Raw genomic sequence first — 15,942 nt, 5'->3', positions numbered from 1 at the left:
AATCCCAACCCCCATTCCTGGGGAGCTTGGAGCAGCTTCAAGCCACTCCGCTCTCTTCAGACTTGTGCCACCTCAGGAGGTGGTGCAAGTACAAGGACACTCATAGGGGCCAGGGTGGCTTACCCGGACATAAGGAGAAATGTTTCCCTTTACCTCTGGTTGAGCCACTTTGGGCACCTATCCTGTGCTGGATACAGCGCAAGCCTCCTGGCTTGCCTGTTCCAGTGCATGATAGGATTGCATCCTTAGTAGTTGATAACATTAATAGTCAAAGTGCTGACTTCTCATAGGACAGTGATGCTGAGGGAACGGTTCTGTCCTTCTGACGCTCTCTCAGAAAATATTCAACACATTTTTTTTTCTAGCTAGAAGTTTAGAGGCATTGGGATTTCAATGCCTTCCTATACTGAAAACTTATAAGTTGATTCATAACATTCTTAAGCCACAGTTCTGTTGGCACCTTGTGCTGTCAGAATGAGCATTTCAGTGGTGCTAGGTGTTTTCTGGCTGTCATAAGTGCACATGGGAAATATAGATTTTTTTTTTGGGGGGGGGATATAGATTTTTATTTAAAAGGTTTCATGGCAGCCACCAAAAAAAGTGAGCAGCCAGCTCTTCGCCGCAGGACTTCATGGATGCTCACCACCCCAGATAAGATGCACAGGGGGTGGGAGGGAGAAGGGGTGGATGGAATGGAGCAGCCATGAGGTGAAGAGGAGGATGGATCAGGACCAGAAAGGGGAAGGTTTCAGAGCAGAGGTGCAAGCTAAATCCTAACCCCCTTCCTGGGTTTGATCCGCCTTCACAGGTCCACATGGACTTGCACCAGAGAAATAGCTAACACAGATCTGAGTAGGCCCAGTGGCTCCATGGGGGTTTACCCCAGGGCAAGGGGCCTCTGGAGGCTGAAACTCCCCCATGGGGTGCAGTAAGAACAATGCTAGCACTGCTGCATCGCCACTCAGGGAGTCATGATAGATTAGAAGGTCAAAGCTGCAAAGGTATATTTTCAAAAATCTATGTATACCCCACACAATACTATTTTGAAACAGAATTAAATTATTGACCTATGGAATAGTTTAACTACAGTTTAACTACAGTTAATAAAAACAAATAGGAAGATCTTTTTTCCAGATCACCATATGCACTTACTACACACAACTGGTGACATATAGCTTAAGAGTGCCAGGAAGACGTAAAAGAAGAGGAGTTGTTGCTGTCACTGTGGAAGTTTTATGACAGTTTCTTAAGTGGACCAGACACCTGACAAAGGAGCCTCCGAAACACACAAACCCACTTTGGATTGTGATTTTTTTTGGTTTTTTTTGGTACCAACATGACAACCTGCAGTTTTGTGTTCTGGAGAAGCCTGTGATTATTTTTATATTTAGCCAAGAGAGGAACTTCTGAACAGAAAAAGAATGATCTCTTACCACTAGATGGTAGGGCTCTAGTTTGGAGAGGGGGAAATGCCCTCCTGCTGTAGGTAATTTGACATCGCTTGAATTTCAGCCTACCGGGCAACTAAAATGTATTTTGTCCTTTAAGGATATAACATCTGCCTTGTTTCTCTGAGCTTTCTTGTCTTTGCCTTGCAGGGAACCTGTGACTTTCAACTTTGCACTGGATACTGGACTGACAGCCCAATCCTGAGCTGCCCAGGTGCAGGGCTGCGGTGGTACAAAAATGGCTGCTGCCGCATCCTGCACACCTAAGGCACCTGCGGGTGGCACCCTTGGAGAAGGGGACTTTCGTCCCCTTCCCCTGAGTAAATGAAATAACCCTGCAATGGTAAAAGCCTCTGTATTGGGTGGTGAGCCTGACGCAGAGGCTTTGGATCCGGTGGAGTGAAGTTCCGCTGATCCCGCCTCCTTCCCTCCCCTCTCCCTTCCCACTGCATACCTCCCCCCACCCTCCGCCCACCTTCCCTCTCTCCACAACACCTCCTCCCCGCCTCCCCCATCCCCGCTTTCCTCTCCACTGCTGGGTGGTCCGTGTGACTGCAGAGCAGCGGAGGCCGGGTGCCTGCCTGGCACTAGCCCAGCACCAGCCAGCACTGGGCTAGCATGGGTGCTCACCTAGTGTTAGTGCTCGCAAATGCGCCTTATAGCACGTTTGCGACAGTGCGCGCCGGCAGTTAGCTGGTGTGCAGAGCTCAGGATTGGGCTCTGATTACACATAGATTTTATACTTCCAAAATATGAAGGGGTATCACCATTTTTTGTTTCCTTTGTCTATGAACCACTCTTTCTGTGTGTTTGTGTGTGTGCACACACGAAACCAACTCACTCCTTTTAGAGGCTGATCCAAGGAAACCTCTTAACAATCTGTAAATTTTACAAGACTGTTGGGGCTCCTACTTCATAGGCGCTTCATAGGGGCTTCCCCCCCCCATCTTTTTGTTTAAACATTGGCCTTTTGAAGAGTTCTGTAAGATTCTAATGACCTAATCCTATGGGTCTCTTACGACAGTGGACTAGTGTCCCACTAGCATAAAAAGCCCTGTGATAGTGCAAAGATCCAGCCATTTGAGGTTGCTGCAGACCCTAGATGGTGCCAGAGCAGGTAGGCGGGTGTAGGGGTGGGGAAGGGTAGGAGAGGTAAGGAGGAGTAGGGTGAGGAGGGAAGGAACCAGGGGCATGTCAGGGGGATAGCTGTAAGGGGACAGCAGGGGGATAGCTGTAAGTTCATTTGATAGTTGCTTAATTTTGGCTGGTCCAAAATAAAAGCATTACCCTATTCTAGGTTGTCTGTACTCTATTCAATTTCTCAGGTTATTTCTGTCTTAATAATATACATATACATTATGGTGTGTGTGTGTATGTGTATATATATATATATATATATATATATATATATATATATATATATATATATATATATATGAGGGTTTCCCAGAAAGTAATGCACCACACTTTTTTTTCAGCCTACAGTAATGATACAAATGCAAAACTTTAGATATACATTATTTGAATTTTCAGGAGTGCGCACACAAATTTTTGGTTTCTTCAGACAGATAGCGTGGCTGCAGCAGTGTTTCGAAATGGCGTCTGTAAGTGATGTACATTACAAGCAGCGTGTCGTCATTGAATTTCTCACTGCGGAGAAAGAAACTGTTGGGAACATTCACAAACGTTTGTGTACAGTTTATGGAGAATCTGCAGTCGACAGAAGTATGGTTAGTTGCTGGGCACAGAGGGTGAGGCCATTAGAAGGTGGTTCGGCAGAGCTCCAAGATTTGCAGCGTTCGGGGCGGCCATCCACGGCTGTCACACCTGACAAGACGCAGCTTGCTGATGTGTTCATTCGCGAGGACCGACGCATAACGACTAGACAGTTGGCACTGAAGCCGTCAATCAGCAAAGGAAGTGTGGATGCAATCATCCATGCTCTTGATTACTCAAAAGTGTGTGCACGATGGGTTCCACGCTGTCTTACGGTGGACCACAAATCTCTCAGAAAAAACATTTCTTCTGAGTTCTGAAACGTTTTGAAGATGAGGAGGAAGCGTTCTTGTCCAGGATTGTGACAGGTGATGAAACCTAGGTTCACCATTTTGAGCCCGAAACAAAACGACAGTCGATGGAATGGCATCATCCTCAATCTCCACAGAAGAAAAAATTCAAAGCAACTGCTTCCACCGGTAAGGTCATGATCACTGTGTTTTGGGACTCTGAGGGCGTCATACTCATTGATGTGATGCCAAGAGACAGCACCATTAATTCTGAAGCTTATGTGAAGACATGAACCAAACTCAAGAAGCGCTTCCAGCGACTTCGGTGCCATAACAGCCCAGGTGAATGTTTGATTCAACATGATAACGCTCGGTCTCACACAAGTTTGAGGACTTCGGAACAGATCACTAAACAGGGTTGAACTGTGTTACCCCATCCACCCTACAGCCCTGAACAAGACTTCCACTTCTTTGAGCCATTAAAGGATGCCATTCGCGGAAGACATTTTGAGGATGACGAAGAGGTGATTCGCACAGTGCAGAAATGGCTTCGTGACCAGAACAAGGAGTGGTACCGACAGGGCATACATGCCCTTGTGTCTCGCTGGAGGAAGGCCATAGAACTGGACGGAGATTACGTGGAAAAATAGGGAGTGTAGAAGAAACATCATTCTTTCTTGTGTGTAAGTTTCATTGCGTTCAATAAATAATTGTTGAAGAAAAAAAATGTGGTGCATTACTTTCTGGGCGACCTTTGTATATATACTTAGCATTCTGTGATCAACATTGCTGCTAAAATAGATAACTGTGGGTAATAAAAGATTTCCTGGTAGCAAGCTTCCAATATTTTTCTCGTCTAAACCATGAAAAAGCAAAGGGTCATTTGGTGACATTACAGTGCAGCGTATGCCAAGCAACTGAACTCCAATAATCCTCTCCAAGATGGTGACTCCCAGCTGCTCCTACTTTGGCTCCTGACGAAGAGCACATTTGAAGTCATGCCAACGAATTGCACAGCTCTAAGGATTACGCCAACAAAGCTGCTGAAACTATAAGACAATGTCCAACACGGAACTATTCTGAAATAAAGACTAGTTGTCTCTTCCTATTTTCTTTGAAGACTTAATACAGTACAACAATGTATTATAGCCCTTCATTGGATTGGTGTCACAAGGGGCTTCTATTTGCGTTTACATCCAGGAATTCTATTATTCATAACTATGTTCAGGTATTTGGATACTCCAATAAAACTATAGAAACATGAGGATTATCACGCCTTTTGCTTTCATCCTTCCATTGGTCTGCCTCTATCAACTGGTTTTTTTCACCTGTTCCTGAGAGTTTGCTGCTAGCTTGAGAAATGTACTGCACAGTCAATAACTTTGAATCTGCTTGGTAGCAAGCTCAGGGGTCAGATGTGAAACTAGAAGCAAGTTGCTTTGGGTTGCTTCGAGTGGATGGCCTTTGCACATATTGCCACACTGGGAGAGTCAAAGAGACTGAAGGGGAAGAAAAAACAGTTTACTTTTGTGTTTCTGAACTGTACTAGCCTTCATTAAGGACCCTTGTCAACTGCATAGAGAAATGAACCATGGATAAAAATATCCATGGGGAGTTGCAACAGTCTGCCATAAAAAAAAAAAACTCAATGGGAAAATATCAAAAGCATAGGATAAAAATAACATTTGTTTTGATTCTTACACATCACATTGTGCACTTGGAGCCTAGGCAGGTCTACTCAGAAGTAAATCTCATTGTTTTCAGTGGGGCTTACTTCCAGGAAATTGTGGATAGGATCAAAAATAAAGATTTGTCAGAAGATGTTAGCATACCATGTGCTTGTCAGGAAAGCATGAACAAAAATATTGACTTCTAAGAACAAAATCTAACAGCCCAGTCCTGTGCATGTTTACTCAGAAGAAGGTCCCACTGGGTTCAATGGATCTTACTCCCTAATAAATCTGCATAGGACGGCAGCCTTAATCAGTTGCCGGTAGCAGGATACTAGGCTCTGTCTTAATGTCCCAGCATCTCCAGTCAGTTCTGTGCGCCGCTACACAAGCTGCTATAAATCAGGACGCCAAGCTGTGCATGGTGGGTAAAACGATCCCCTGTGCAGAAGGTCAGCACAAAGCCTATTGTTGTTAACATGCTATTTGCAGTCTTCCCACTATAACCCCATGCTGTTTTTTTTGTGTCTTGTTTTCTAATCTCTGTAGGTCTCCTCATATGATTTATCTGTCCTCATAAATTACTATCATATGCAAATGCCATTAGCCTGCTGTTTATCCTTTCTAACTCATTAATGAAACCAGCAAATAAGAACAGGCCTTCCACTGATCTTATATTAATTTAGGGAAACCTCCCTTCCATTCAGTGTTTTCACATTTATCAACATTTGCTTGCCTAGTGTCCATCGGTGACTTTTCAGTCCACCCAAGATAGCAGTCTAATAAGCTTATATCAGCTATTTTATTTTATACATAATTCTAAATGTAAATTGACATTACAGCTCCAGGATCTACAAAAAGAAGTTTCACTACAGGAAAATATCAGGATAATTATATTCTCTAATCCACTGGTCTTCAACCTTTTTTTGTGCCACAACCCCAGTAAATAAGGTTGAGACAGGGGACCCATTGTCAATCCTGCCTCCTTCCTGGGACCTTATCCGCCCTTGATGCCACCCACTTCCACTCGCCCACCAAGCAATGTTTACTGTAACCAAATATTCTTATTAGAGAGAGCAGAAAAAATGCCATGAAGCCTGGCACTAGTGAAAGTTTTTTAGCACAATTGCTAAGAACCTGAGTAGGACTGGTACACAAATCTCCTGGTACCTGAAGGGTTACACAAGATGCCTCCCCTTTTATCTGGTGATACTTGGGTTCCTGTGATCTTCAACATTTTTTTCATTCCTGAAAGTTGCTGTGACCCCATAACTGAGGCTTCGTGACCCCATTGGAGTCCTGACCCCAAGGTTGAAGAACACTGCTCTAATCAAATGCAAGACAATTTTGCTTCATTGGCTTTGGTGAACTTGTTAATATCAAAGCGGTACACCTAGTGATTATGACATTTATTATTAAGATTTTTGAAATATGTGAAGACATATGCTATAAGAAGTGATATAGAACTGGACCACCTCTAATGAACTACTCTCTATTTTATTAACCTTTTCGACTAAGTTAATAAAATTCCTGCCGTGCCAAAATTTTCAATCGTATATGTATATTGTACTGATCCACTCTCTGGTGCAACAGATTATAGAAAATGCAGGCAGTACTATGGAATATATGTTTTCTGTACATTTATTGCAACATATGTATTTAAATGTGTTCTTTACAATGTATTTTCACCCCAACAGTTTGAGTAGGACGTACAGTACGTTAAAATACTTGGCGATAGTTGGTGACCAAAAATAAAATTCTGGGACTTTTTAGCAGAAGAGAGTGGAATGCAGATCCAATGAAATCAAAATTTGGGTGGGATGAAAGCAGAGGGAACCATCCATTCTTAATTTTAGAAATGGAGCTTATGTGTTTTACTGTATGCAGAATTCTACTATTCATTCTGAAACCAAAAGAATTATACAGGAATGAACCTCAGTATTAGAGCCTACATGATTCTGTGGACATGTAGAGGGTATTTTCAGAAAGTAATAAAAGCATGAGTAGCCCTTCTTCTTTCCCTTTTTCAATCAGAGATGAGTGAAGTCCACATTTTTTTACAGCTCTTTCCGATTCTGTATGTAGCATTCTGGTAATAGGCATATCATTGAATTCAGTGCTGTGGCTGTGTGCCTCAACTCTGTGATTAGGAAGCACTTATTGTTTCTAGATAGAGTCAACTTTATTAGGAAGCCTACCCATTTGTGAAGAGAAGGCCTTTGTCTGGTGGAATTCACTTCCAGTTTCTGAAACATGGCCTGGGCCTCAGGAATGAAGGTGAGCAATCCCATCAACTCTAGGCTGTTTTATAAAGATAAAGATGAACTGAAAATGTAACTGAAATGTACCAGGAAATGAAGAATTGCTTCCTAGGGCAGAAGTATCTTATCTAGAGCCACAATCCTATACACACTTATTATCAGTATCCATCTGCATAAAATTGGGCCGTATGGCTGAATTGCTATAAACACTTTTGGGCAAAGAGTCTTATGGCCTAACGGTTAACCCATGATGTAGATTAGCGGTTCCCAAACCCTGAGTCCAGGACCCACCAGTGGGCTTTGACCCAATTTCTTTGGGGTTGCAAAACTGACTGAGCAGTTTTCAAGATACTATGTGTATCAAGGATTGAACGAGCTGCTGCTTAAGCGGGGAGCACAGCTGCCCGATCACCATTATAGCCACACCTCTCGGCATTTATAAATCAGGCAGCAGCCTCTAGGGCTTCTAAAAAGTTCGAGAACCACTGATATGGATGGTTTCTATATTTTTAAGAGGAGTTTACAACATGTGATTCTCTTTTCTTCCTGAATTGTTCTCTCTGATTTCCACCTGCCCAATTGGTGATTTTGATATTGGTTTTCTTGGGAGCTGATTCACAAGTATGCATGACCCTGATATGACTATACCCAGGGCCAGAATCCAGATGTTGGGAGGCCTGGGGCAAGGCTGTGCTATGGCACAACACAGCCACACCAGTGGTATATTGGTGTATATTGGTATATTGTACTGCTACCACAAATACAGAGGATTCAAGGGTGGCCCAATCAGGTGAGCATTCTATTGAAGTTGGGCTCTCAACTCGGCAGCACCCCTGGCTATACTGTGTCATGATATATGGTGTCATCATCCCCTGCTCATAGTGTCAATGTAGACAAAACGGAAAGTGCACTAAGCCTTATACAGCCATGGAATCTTGGTTGAAAAATGAATGACTGTCAGAAGATACAGCTAACTATAACAGCTATCAATACCACTATTCATCTGGGTATTCAATTGAAGAGCTTAAAGTAGAATATGCGCAGGCACTCAGATCCCTGGGATTTTTTGCTAATTTTATTTTTAATGCTTTTATTTTCACCAAAGTTTTGCCAGAGCAGAAGTCTCGACATTTGCCTCAAATGTCATTTTACACAGCATTTCATCCTATGATTCTATTATGCTTCATTTCAGTGGACATGGGGCATTAGGAATTTATCACAATAAAGAATGTCTAGGCTGGTTCTGCAAATAAAACTCCAAAAGAAGCCCTCGCACAGCTCCAATGAAGCTATTTCCAGGACCAGGTCCACTCATATGCAGGTTAGGGGGTGACAGTGCAGGCACAGGGGGTGACATGATGATACGGGGGTGTCAGCATGTCATCCAACCTCGGGCAGCAGCTGGTTCATCTATGCTACTGAAAATAGCCATGGGCACTCCTGATCAAGATAATCACTGTAGCTAAGGTTTCTTCCTGGACTCTTGGGGAATCTCATAAAATAGGCATTACTTTTTGGGGACTATGAGAACAATTTGGAATCAAACTTCCCTGTACCCACCTCTTACAACACCTGCACAACACCTCTCACAACACCTCACAATACCCACTTCCACAACTGTCTCTAGTTTTAGAGGTAAAGGGAGCATGTCTTCCCCAGCATCTGGAATGTAGAGCAGGAAGAGAACTCCAGGTGAGATGCAGCAGCAAAAGTGGGCAAGACAGGTGGAGACTGGATTGCAGATTCAGGAGGAGGAGGTTACGGGGGCTCGACAAAGATGAGAGGAGATGGATTTCAATTCTTTGCAAACTATGATAACTGAAAAATGCATCGGTTTCTGCCATCCTCTGCAACCCCAAAATGAGCGCGCGCGCGCACACACACACACACACACACACACACACACACTGCTGAACCACCATCTCCAAGCTCCATTATGCCCATAAAAACTTTATAGGCTGTCAGTCTATAGAGGTACTATGGCACCAGTAGGAGAGGGGATTGGTGGCACTGGTGTGTGCCATATCATATCCCCCTTCTCAAGTCAGATTTGCAGACCTGGATCCACATGGACTTGTGCTGATGAATTAGCAGACGCTGGTCCAAATAGACCAATTGCCGTGGTGGGGGCTTTCTCTGGGGACAAATGTCCTCTTACTTCGAGGAGACCTGCTTAATTCCTGTGCTGGATGAAGTGCAATTGCACTGGCCCCGCTACATCAACTCTAGATGGGATCGGGTTGCCAAAGTTATTCAAATCAAATGTATCATGGCCAAGCCATTTTCTCTTTGCTTAAGTGTCTGTGCTCACTCAGATCTCCCTTATCCTTCTGGGCCACCCAGTTCATTTTAAATGGCTAAGTAAACATCAATCTGCCTATGCAACCATGATTCTGTTGTTCTAATCATATGCCTTGAATACCTAAGCTTGAAGGAGAGTTTTGCAATATTTACTTTCAGTATTTGAATGCTAGGCTGATGCAATAAATTGTGCCATCTTCCTTTCCTCTGAAGATTCTTCAACTTATACAGTGTCTTTTAAATTGACTAGGATGGAAATGTAAATTAGAACTCCTATTTATCATTCATTTAAAAGAAGTATATGACAGAAGATGAAATGATACATAGTTAATAAATGGAGATTTGCCAGGGGAAAAAAAGTCTGCTAAAAAGACATTCATCATGGTTTTTAAAATGCTGAGGAGCATAAAAATGGATATGAATATGATCACATAAATGCATGCAAAAAGCCCTCTTGCACTGCCATATATAGTTACATAGCTAATACTAAATGAAAACCACAAATTTTTTAAGCATTATGTGCTCGCAACTGTCAAGCTATGACTGAATAGTATAGCAAAACACTGGATATTATCAGACTGTCCCAGTCAAAAATGTGTCATTTGTCATTGGAAACTTTGTACAAGAGATCAGTGGGAATGACTAAATGCACAGAACATATTTATTATTATAGCGGGTTTTCAATTGTTTTTCTTTTTTCCAAAGCTGTCAAATGAGATCACTATGGATACTACCAGCAACAAAATGATCAATGGTCATAACAAATTTTCTGCCTGCCTGTATGAAAACATACTCTGCTTTTGAGGATCATGCCAGTTCATTTGCATATATTTGAAATGTTTTTTTTATGACACATCCAGTCATTTGTAAACAGTTCACTGTCATGTAGAGTTCAGCTGCCTCCATTTGTCATCTGTTCTACTGAAGAAAGTGTCCTATATACTTTCAATGAATGCAATGTAAATCATACTACCAGACTCACCTAGTGGTTCTGCAAATTGCTCCTCACCATTTTCACTGGGCTGATTGGACTTCATAGTATGTGCAAACCTAGACTAATTTTTGGCACAATCCTTTGTTGCCTCTGTGCTAGCGGAGTGACCACTCCGCCGATGTAGACTGTTGAAAAATGTACCATAAAGCACATTGCAATCACGAACCATTTGGGCCAGCTGGTGGGAAGGTCAAACCCAGTTATTCCTGGGTTGGCATCAGGGATCGGCCAGGGGCAGTACTGATGAAGGGTCCATAAACATCAAACTGCCAACCTGGCTAAGTCAACCCCTGAATTGTTAGTATTGATTGTAGCAGTAGTATCTAATGTGCCTTCAGAGTACATGAGCAGAGGTGCCATGGGAAACTAGGTTTTGCCCTCCACCAATTTGGTACTGGAATTGACTGTTCCTGAATTTTAATTGAAACTCACGATATACCACACTAAAATTATTGAGAAAACATCTGCTATGCAAAATAACATTTAAAATTTCTGTCTTAACTTCAAGGTGACTGAAGGAACCAGTGTATTCTAGTATGTATCTGTATTTATTTATTTTGTTATAAATATCTGTATTTATTTATATCCCACCTTTCAAGATGCATTATGTTCACAAGGCAGGTACCTACAATAAAACCTACAAAATGACAGAAAAAAATCACAAAAATATTTTAAAGAGTAAAAGGAGAGCCACAAAACGCAATAAGTCTTTGAGTGAAATTAGAGGTTCATACCCAATGTTCTACTAAAAAGCATAATCTTTAGCTGCTAAAGGTAGATAGGAGGGAGCTTGGCAGATATCTGCAGGGAGATTCCATGAGGTGCCACCACCCACCACTTATAAAACACTGCACCCATCAAATAAAAAGGGCTCCATTCCAAATAATATTTTGGAAGAGGCCACATCCCCAACAAGAGAGGCCAGCTGCCACCTTACCAGTGGCGTCACTAGGAGGGTGCGGGCCGCATTGGGTGATGCGCACAGAGAGGTTGACTTGCACTGGGGGCTTGACATGCTAAAATTGCAATGGTTAGGATTAACCCCATCATATTATATACCGTTGGATGTGGACGTTCAAGTGAAATGCAATGCAAAAAACCGGAGTGAAATATCTCCTTTCTATCAAACGTTATGGCCAAAAAAACAGAGAACAAAAAATGCATTGAGCCCTATGGAAAGTTAAAGTGAACTGCATTGCGCGTTTACTCATGAATAGGCAAACGTGCCTTAGTCCTTCGGAAAGGGCAGGCTAAGAGGGATCCAACGACACCAGAATGGTCCTGATCCAATGAATGCAGCCCCCAAAAACACCTGAGAAGGAAGTCCCTCCCTCCAAGCAGATGAATGTATTGAGCCCTATGGAAAGCAAAACTAAGTCTCACAGTCGTGTTTACTTGCAAGTAAGCAAACATGCCTTGGCTGGTGTGGAAGATCAGGTGAAGGAGAGGGCAAGGCTACCAGAATGGTCCTGATCCTGTACACCTGGAGCTAAATAAGTGCTCCAGAAGGCAGCTCCCCCCTAAGGAGGATCAAAACAGGCTTCAGCTGATAAGGTGAACCTTTTTAAGACTTGCAAAGCCAGGTGGATCCTGACAGTGATCTGGTTTAAACAGAAGTTCTTCAATTGAACTGGGCACTGGGTAGCGGTGAAAACCTTACTGGTCTTGGAGGGGGGGGGTGTTATTGCAGGCAGGCTACAGAGGAAATTCACTTAGTGGAACAGGGCTGGCTTCTGCTTATTTAATTATTTGTTTTACTTTAATTATTTATACTTATTTATTTTAATTTGCCTGATGATGTCACTTCCACCATGACATCACTCCTGGTGGGTCTTGGACAGATTGTCATTCTAAAAAGTGGGTCCTAGTGCTAAAAGTTTGAGAACTGCTGCAATAAAGCGATAGTAAGTTGACGCCCTTGTGGGGGGTGTGACACCAACTAGTGACCAAAATCACTAAAATCATAGTTTGGAAGAATAATTCAACTATGTTATATATCAATCAATGCGTAGTTTCATACAGAATGTGTTCTATCTTTGTTCTATCAAAAGGTACAGCCAAAAAACCAGTAGGGGCGGAGTGATGGTACATCACCATGCCCACCGCCTGGGGTGTTGCCCCACCCACTGCATGGGGGGTGACGCGCTGGCATCCCGCACTGGGTGATGTGAACCCTAGTGACGCCACTGCACCTTACCTAATGGTGAACATCACCATGAGCTACAGATAGTACCCATGTAAGGGCCCAATCTTATCTCCTGCCTGTGGGAGTCTGTTTTGCTGTTGTAAATGCCTCCACGTGCTGGCCGGATCCTAGCTTGAATACGGCTGCTAATCTGCGTCACTAGGGGGCTTCTGCACCTCAGGCCTTCGAAAGGTTCAAATTCAAATCCAGGTCTTAGATTGCAGACCTGGCCACACAATTAGGCATATTGGGTGGCCCAATGCTATTCAGCACTGGTTCTAGAGGGTCGCAGCACTGAAATTAGCAGGCCAGAGGTCTCCTTTATCCCTTGTTGAGCCCCAGTCTGCCCAATGGGGCTACTTGGATCTGCATCAGCAAAATCACTGGTGCAAGTCTGAGAAACCTTGTGTAGGGCTTTCATGCATGGAACGGGGATTAGAATACAGCAGATGCCTCCTCCTCCAACCCCACCCCTGCTTGTGCCTGAATGGTCCCCCTCCGCCCTCCCCTGCCTCCAAACCCTCCTCCCCATCTCCATTCTGCCCTCCTGCCCTGTGCCACTTGAAACTGAACTTACTAGTGTCTGTGGCTGTTGATGTGGATTTGACACTGGCAGAATGGCCCAGGCCTTCCCGCCAGATTACCTACTTGCAAGTTGTCACAAAAGTGCTATATGGCACGTTTGCAATGGCAAACACCAGTGCGGCGGTATGATAGGGTGGGAAAAAATGATCAGGTTTAGAGTGGTAAACACCGCCTTGCAAAAGGTTTTTGTTTTGTTTTTTTACTTAGGAGTGCTGTGGTTGAAGTCATGAAAATAAATCTGAATAGCTTCCCATAAAGTCTATTTACTACTTCTTAGAGACGTGTTAAGATCACTGTCAGAGAGATTGAGCGAGTCAGTTAACCACAGCATAGGAACAAAAATGTGTTGATGTTCGAAGACCTATAACACCTAAAAAATGTGTACAGCTGTGCTGCCGAGACATGCGAGGGAGCTGCAATCATAGCTGTCACAGGTCCATTCAAATGAAACGTGTACAGGTCAATTCATTTAACACTTTTCAGGTATCTGAGAAAAACAACACATCACACTTCCTGAAAATGAAATATCTCAAGTAAACGTTTTGCATGAAGGATCATGTAGTTCAGCAAAGGGTAGAAACAACAAATGATATTTTTCAAAACAATGAGGGTAGAGAAATGAAGCTATTGTTGGCTTAAATGCTACAGCAGAAGCAACAGTAGCATTTAACAGATAAAAGAAACCAAAAGACCAATAGCTTCATTTCAAAGCTTTGCTCTCACGTGCTGTGTGCTGCTCAACCCTTTGACTATAAGCCTGTGGAGTCCCACAGTGCTACCATATTGTCTCCCATGCTATGCCACATCTGTACGAGACCACTGAGAGAGCCCATCCAAGGGTTTAGAGTGTGGTGTGATCAATATGCTGAAGACACCATCCAGTTCTACAGCTCATCTTTGTCTGGTACCAGGGTGGTTGTGGAGTTGCTGAATCAGTTGGTGTCTGGCAGCTGCAAAGGACCAGATGTAGGCGAATAAAAATGGAATCCTGGCAAGAAACAGACGCTGTTAGTAGGAAACTTGACTCTGTTCACCAGTTTTGGTGAGTTGATGGTGGGAACAGGCAGTGAGAAGGAGGGGGTGGTAGGAGGAGAAATAGAGGAGTTCATGGACAGGGATAGGGAATCTTTCCACCATCCTTTCACTTCTCAGGTGTGTACTAGCAAAATAGCTAGCACAGGACTGAGACGATCCATAGGGAAAGTGGAGGCTTTCCCCAGGGCAAGTGAGTAGAAGTTCACTTATGCTGAGAAGACCACTCTGGCTGCCCCCCATACTAAGATGCAGTGCACACTCCATTGGCTTGCCTATATCTGCGGGGTGGGAGTTAGGTAAGATTGGGCTGTCAGTCACATCTGATTTATAGTACTGTAATTAACTCTACTTGAAGGTGCCCTTGAAGGCTGTCTAGAATCTCTAACTGGCCAAGGCTACATAACTAGGGTGCTTTCAGATATGCATCAGTTGTATGGATATTACATCAGTGCTTCATGCACTGACTTATGTTTCTGAACATAATTCAAGGTGCTATAAAAAGCCCTTGGGATCTTCTGCCACACAAGCCTACCTGCACACCACATGTGTCATTTGAGACTCTGCTTCATATCTCGTTGCCAATTGTGGTGCGGTACGTGGGAATACTGGACAGGATTGGGGGCTTGAGTGCATGTTGCTGTTGCTCTTGTTAACACTGTGTGATCAATATATTAAATAGTCTCACAGCAGCATAATTATTACAGCCAGTTAGTACAAAAATCCTCAGGACAAAAATTCTTAGGTCATGTAGCTAGATGACTTTCCATCCCAGTCTAATAAAAGTGTTGGATCAGAATGACTTGGGATCAAATTCTAGCTATGCCATAAGCCATGGTATTATCTTTATAAAATAGACTGAGAGCAAAGTCCAAAGTCCAGCTGAAATGTCTATGTGACTTCCTCTTTGCCAACGATGCAGCTGTCACTACCCACTCTGCCAAAGATCTCCAGCAGCTCATGGATTGTTTTAGCAAGGCCTGCCAAGATTTTGGACTGACGATCAGCCTGAAGAAAACACAGGTCATAGTTCAGGATGTGGACTCACCTCCCTGCATTACAATCTCTGCGCATGAACTGGAGGTTGTCCATGACTTTGTGTACCTTGGCTCAACAATCTCCGACACTCTTTCTCTCGATACCGAGCTAAACAAACGCATCGGTAAAGCAGCTACCACGTTTTCCAGACTCACAAAGAGAGTCTGGTCCAACAAGAAGCTGACGGAACATACCAAGATCCAGGTCTACAGAGCTTGCATCCTGAGTATACTTCTGTACTGCAGTGAGTCATGGACTCTTCGCTCACAACAGGAGAGGAAACTGAACGCTTTCCACATGCACTGCCTCTGACACATTCTCGGCATCACCTGGCAGGACAAAGTTCCAAACAACACAGTCCTGGAACGTGCTGGAATCCCTAGCATGTATGCACTGCTGAAACAGTGACGCCTGCGTTGGCT

Source organism: Tiliqua scincoides, chromosome 6, assembly GCF_035046505.1.
Source record: "Tiliqua scincoides isolate rTilSci1 chromosome 6, rTilSci1.hap2, whole genome shotgun sequence".
NCBI classification, from domain to species: domain Eukaryota; kingdom Metazoa; phylum Chordata; class Lepidosauria; order Squamata; family Scincidae; genus Tiliqua; species Tiliqua scincoides.
This window is presented reverse-complemented; position numbering follows the sequence as displayed.